Source organism: Babylonia areolata, chromosome 20 (assembly GCF_041734735.1).
Source record: "Babylonia areolata isolate BAREFJ2019XMU chromosome 20, ASM4173473v1, whole genome shotgun sequence".
NCBI lineage: Eukaryota > Metazoa > Mollusca > Gastropoda > Neogastropoda > Buccinidae > Babylonia > Babylonia areolata.
In genome coordinates, this window is record NC_134895.1 from 15,866,815 (window position 1) to 15,873,524 (window position 6,710).

The following is a 6,710-nucleotide window of genomic DNA, read 5'->3' on the forward strand; positions in this document are numbered from 1 at the left end:
TTTCAACACCTTATTTTAGTGTACACGTTTGGGGTTTTCTTTTTAAACAACAGCGATGTGTAGGATGTAATCATATCACATGTGAACGTGACCATTCAATGCAGTGAACGGATTAATTCACACGTGAGGCATATTAAAAAAAAACAACAGCAAAATGTGTGGCTGATATGTCAGCTTTTAGCTGTGAAGTTTCGACGCTTTATTTCAGTCTACACTTGAGAGGTTTGCAAAGACCATCAGGGTGTGTGGTAATAATCAGCCTCCAGATGTGACGGTTCAACGATTTACTCCAGTCTACACATGAACTCTTTGTTTCGGTCCACATGTAAACGCTTTGTTTTACACGTGAGGGATTTTCAAAGAACCGCGAAGTATGGCTGATATAATTATCAGCTTCTAGATGTGACGGTTCAACACTTTGCTCCAGTCCCTATGCGGACATTTCATTTCACTCTTGTGGAATGATTTTCAAACACCAGTGAAGTGTGGGTCATACGCTTCTAGATGTGACGTTTCAACACCTTATTTTAGTGTACACGTTTGGGGTTTTCTTTTTAAACAACAGCGATGTGTAGGATGTAATCATATCACATATAAACGTGACAATTCAACGCAGTGAACGGTTTAATTCACACGTGAGGCATATTAAAAAAACAACAACAGCAAAATGTGTGGCTGATTTATCAGCTTTTAACTGTGAAGCTTCGACGCTTTATTTCAGTCTACACTTGAGAGATTGCAAAGAACATCAGGGGGTGTGGTAATAATCAGCCTCCAGATGTGACGGTTCAACGATTTACTCCAGTCTACACATGAACTCTTTGTTTCGGTCCACATGTAAACGCTTTGTTTTACACGTGAGGGATTTTCAAAGAACCGCGAAGTATGGCTGATATAATTATCAGCTTCTGGATGTGACGGTTCAACACTTTGCTCCAGTCCCTATGCGGACATTTTATTTCACTTGTGTGGATTGATTTTCAAACACCAGTGAATTGCGGGTCATATATTATTAGCTTCTAGATGTGACATTTCAACGCCTTATTTTTTAGTCTACACGTTTGGGGATTTTCTTTTTAAAGGACAACGAGGTGTGGGATATAATCATGTCACATCATAAACGTGACTGTTATCGCTTGAACGGTTTAATTCACACGTGAGGCACATTTCAAAGAACCGCGAAGTGTGGCTGATATAAGTATCAGCTTCTAGATGTAACGGTTCAAAAGACCACAGCCACGAACAATTTGGCCTTCAGGGCGTGAAGCCGATAGATCGTTAAACTCAACTCTACGGTGACGGTTCAACACTTTGCTCCAGTCCGTACGCGGACATTTTATTTCACGTGTGAGGGATTCCCAAAGAACAGCGAAGCGTGGGTGATTCCAGAAACAACAACGAGGTGTGGCTGATATAATTATCACCAGCTTCTAAGTGTGACGGTTCAACCCTTTATTTCATCTTACACTTGAGAAATTTGAAAAAAAAAATCAAGGGGGTTTGGCACAATATCAGCTTCTAGAGATATGACTGTTCAACGCTTTCCTTCAGTCCCTCTCGTTAACGTGTACATATTTCACACGTGAGGGAAGATGTTCTGATAAACAGCGATGCGTGGGTTATCGATATAGCGACTTCCAGATGTGACTGGTCCACGCTTTTTTTTTTCCAGCCCACACGTGAGGGAGGGTTTCCTCAAGAACAATGAGATATCACGATGGTGTGAAGCTAAGCACCATCAAGGTTAGCTTAAACAGGTTAAAGATCCCAGAGCCTTTGTTTGTTTACGGCCATCGGGGGCAGTGAATTCTAACCCACAGTGATCCAGGGTTCAGTATGTAAAGGCGGGGCCCAGTCCTCTCCTTCCGTTCCATTTTAATCTTCCCCAACCGAAGTCCTTTACCACTTCACACCCGGACGGAGTGAGAAGAAATCGTGAAGTCAAGTGCCTTTCCCCAAAAGAGACCTAAAAATAATGATAACAACCCTGATCACTGGTGAACACTGGATCAGAAAGAAAGTAACAATGATAGTGTTAAAACAGCGCTGAATCTTGTGCAGAGACAAATCTAAGCGCTGTCACACCAGTCCTTCACACGCATGCACAAAGTCCAACGCCAAACCGATTCTACCACGAGAGTCACAGTGAAGACGAGCAAAATGGACAGGGCTTGGCACTGAGGGGGGAAGGAAGGAAGCAGGGAAAGAAAGAAGGAAGGAAGGAAGGGAAGAAGTTGAGGAAAGAGAGAAGGCGGGAAGGAAGGAAAGAAGGGAGGGAGTTGAGGAAGGAGGGAAGGAAGGAAGGAAGGGAGGGGGGAGTTGAGGAAGGAGGGAAGGAAGGAAGGAAAGAAGGGAAGGAAAGAAGGAAGGAAGAAGTGAGGGAAAGAAGGAAGGAAGAAAAGGAAGGAAGGAAGGAGGGAAAGAAGGAAGGAAGGAAGGAAGGGGGAGTTGAGGAAGGAGGGAAGGAAGGAAGAAAGGAAGGAAAGCAGGAAGGAAGAAGTGAGGGAAAGAAGGAAGGAAGAAAAGAAAGGAAGGAAGGAAGAAAAGAAAAGAAGGAGGGGAGGAAGGAAGGAAGGAAGGAAGAAGGGAAAGAAAGAAGAAAGGAAGGAAGGAAGGAGGGGAGGAAGTAAAGTAAAAAAAAAAAAAATTTTTAAAAAGTAAAATAAAACACCATGGACTCTGACAACCTCAGCCTAGCGACAGGGGGCGGCGGCGGTGGCGGCGGTGTGGGTGGAAACCTGTGGGCTGGAGTGGAGGACGCCTCGGGAAGAGACGGAGGAGGACAGATCGGAGGGCCCTGGCAGTCGGCCGCCACCACCACCACCACCACCACCACCGCCGCCACTGACAACAGCAGCAGCAGCAGTAGCTTCCTCCTCCAACTCCTTCTGGGCAGCGGGCAGCACGACAACAACAACTACAACAACAACTACAACAACAACAACTACATCGACAACCAGTCCCTGTGGGGGGGAGGGGAAGGCGAATGGGGGGAGGAGGGTGTGGGGGTGGGGCTGGGGGGCACCCCCCTCCCCTCCCTCACCACCATCCTGGACTTCCCGGCCGTCAGCCAGCTGTACATCACGCTCTGCTGCCTTGTCTGGCTCCTGTGTGTCGTCGGTGAGTTCCACGTGCGTGTGTACGTGCATGCTTGTATACATACATACATACATACATACATACATACATACATACATTCGTATGATATACATGTATACGTGCGTCTATGCATACACACATAAATACTTACCTACCTACATACATACATACATACATGCATGCATATATGCATACATACATGCACAGATGCATACATACATACCAAAACACACGCACTCACTCACACACTTACTCATCAAGACACATACTCAAATGAGCACATACTCATACACATACTACTAACACACTAACACACACACTAACTAACACGCAGAGACGGGAGCAAGCACACACACACACACACACACACACACACACACACACACAGAGAGAGAGAGAGAGAGAGAGAGAGAGGAGGGGACAGAAAACTACCTGTCCGTTCCTACCACTCTCTCTCTCTCTCTCTCTCTCTCTCCCTCTCCCTCTCTCTCTCCCTGTCTTTCCATCTGTGTCTGCCTATCTGTCTGTACATCCATCCATCTGTCCGTCTGTCCATTGTGCCTGCTGCGTCTCTGTCTGTTTGCCTGTCTGACTGCATGCCTGCCTGTCTGTCCATGTGTACCTGCCTGGCTCTCTCTCTATCTGCATAGCTGTCTACCGACTGGCTTACGTATTAATGTGGTATGGTATGGTATAGTGTTATATTGTGTTGTATTGTATGATATTGTATTGTATTACACTTGTGTCACAGCAGATATATCCGTGCAATATTTGGGCTGCTGTCCCAGGCAATGAGAGCGCGTCGCTACAGTGCAGCTTTTACACACACACACACACACACACACACACACACACACACACACACACACACACGCACACACACAAACACACACACACAAACACACACACTCGCCCCTGCCCCCCCCCCCCCCCACACACACACACACACACACACACACCCCACACCCCTTCCCTTTTTTTGACTTACCTGTATAAGCAAAGTGAGTCTATGTTATAACCCGATGTTCAGTTATCTATGTGTGGGTGTGGGGGTGGGGGTGGGGGTGTATGTGTGTGTGTGTGTGTGTGTGTGTCTGTCTGTCTGTCTGTCTATATGTATGTATGTATGTATGTGCGTCCGTGGTAAACTTTAACATTGCCATTTTCTCTGGAAATACTTTGTCCGTCAATATCAAATTTGGCTTAAAAATAGTAGGGTTAAAAAATCGTCACAGTCATACCAACAACAGTTTGTAAGCCTCCCGAATTAAGCCGTGTTTCCCGTATCATTAACGGTTTATTTCGTTGAGGCTATTTCCGGGATTCCGAAAACACCACATGACCGCATCTCAGTTGCAGTGGCTTTGGCGATGTTTAATAAGAAGACGGCATGACCTCTTTTTTTTCTTGTTCGCATTAAATGGAAAGAAATACAAATTCTGGACAGGACACATACAGTGACATAGACTACATCATCGACATGTTTACCGCATATGAATATTATAAAGTTCTGTTTAATATCATCATCTTAGATGAACAGACTATAAACAAATAAACGAATGAATCTTATAAAGTGGATATTCAATTCACTAGAACGAACATAAAAAAAAAGAAATTGAATCGACCATCTCGTACTTTCCTGGCGATTGTCCATCTATCTAGATCCAGAGAAAACGGCTAAATATTGCAGTGTGATTGCGGCGATGGTACTGTCTCCTTTACCGCGGACTTCATATAATTTCTAAATGCCCGAGATACACCAAAATAATGTGATTTAAACAGCGTTATCACTTCGAATACCGCAATCGATTGATCGCCGTAAAAAATAAAAAAAAAAAGCATGTTTGAATATAAATTTTTGAACGTCATTTACGTCTCCGCAATAAGGCTAAGACTATTAAATTTTCTTCCCACCCGAACATATTGGGTTCGAATCTGCGCTCAGGCCTTTTTTTCTCTCTTTTTTTTTTATAACCCGAAGCTTTATGATAACAAATACAGAACACATTTTAACGATTAAATTTATTTTAAAAAATTGTTTGGGTTTTTTTTAGTTGTTTCTTTCTTTCCTTTTTTTTTCTTTTTTGTTTTTTTTGTTTTTTTGTTTTTTTTGTTTTTGGTAAGTGTATCACAAGTGAGTCTTGAAGGCCTTGCCTCTGTTGTTTTCTAAGTGTTTTTTTTTTCTGCTTGCAAGCGTATTGGGGGTTTTTCTGCAGATTTTTGCCAGTGACAAACCATTCGTTGCCGTGGGTTCTTTATTGTACGTTAAGTGCATACTACACACGGGACCTCGGTTTATAGTCTCATTCCAATGACTTAGCGTCCAGACCACCAACACTCAAGATCTAGTGGGGCGGGGGATGCGGAGAAAATACTACTGGTGCGTGTAGGCTTCCATATTCCGTGCGCTCAGAGTCTCTCGCGCCTCCTAGGATGACACGTGTTACCACCTGGCCAATAGTTTCAGAAGACCACACGCCAGACCACCATGTCACCAGAAAGGATCTGCCAGAGGATGCATAATCAGCAGGTCAGATGTTCCAGTCTCTTCATTTCTCAAAAAGAACAGCTCCGGTCTGTATGGAAATGCATTTTAACTCACTCAGTACGGCCAGTCCTCTCTTCTCCTCTACACAGACCCATCGGATGTCCAGTGGGTGTCTGAATGACCCAACCTTTAGCTTCCGTCGTCAGAATTGTGGTATTCTTTGTCAACATTCACCTCTTCAGTATAAGAGCTTTCCGCTTGCAATATTTTAATGATGGTAATTGGGGTGAAATGCTGTTAACGTCGTCTCTTTCGCCGTTCGTATGGAGAGAGTTAAAGTAACCTTGATGTTTTAGTTTTGTTGTTGTTGTTGTTGTTCTTGTTGTTGTTGTTTTGGGGGGAGAGGGGGATTTGTTGTTGTTGTTTTGTTGTTGTTTATTTGTATTTTGCCTGCATGTAAATAATTCTATCGGTTAAGTTTAGTTACTAAACAGACAAGCGAACGCAACAAAATAATCAATAGACAGCACCAGCGACAACATCTGGTGTGGATCGACTTTTTTCATCATGTCCGAAGCAGTGTAACTTGGTGTGAATCGACTAACTGGTTAGTCCAGGCTATTGCGCGTTTCGTGATGCGTGGGGCAGTATTTGTATTTGTATTTCTTTTTATCACAACAGATTTCTCTGTGTGAAATTCGGGCTGCTCTCCCCAGGGAGAGCGCGTCGCCATACTACAGCGCCACCCTTTTTTTTTTGTATTTTTTCCTGTGTGCAGTTTTATTTGTTTTTCCTATTGAAGTGGATTTTTCTACAGAATTTTGCCAGGAACAACCCTTTTGTTGCCGTGGTTCTTTTACGTGCGCTAAGTGCATGCTGCACACGGGACCTTGGTTTATCGTCTTATCCGAATGACTAGCGTCCAGACCACCACTCAAGGTCTAGTGGAGGGGGAGAAAATTTCGGGGGCTGTGCCGTGATTCGAACCAGCGCGCACAGATTCTCTCGCTTCCTAGGCGGACGCGTTATCTCTAGGCCATCACTCCACTATGTTAGAGCTTGTATCACAGATCGACAAAAGTTTACAGTTGGGCCAATTGCAATGGGAAATTGTTTCTCAATT

The 6,710-nt window shown here is 44.1% G+C and overlaps 1 protein-coding gene across 1 annotated transcript in view; it reads left to right on the forward strand.

Moving 5' to 3' along the window:
- Positions 1–3,021: 3,021 nt before the first annotated feature.
- LOC143295340 (uncharacterized) overlaps positions 3,022–6,710 on the forward strand; it is a 45,695-nt gene continuing 42,006 nt past the window's right edge. The window contains exon 1 of the mRNA XM_076606987.1: positions 3,022–3,120. The gene's annotated coding sequence lies outside the window, so the exon portion shown is untranslated. The remainder of the gene's footprint in view (positions 3,121–6,710) is intronic.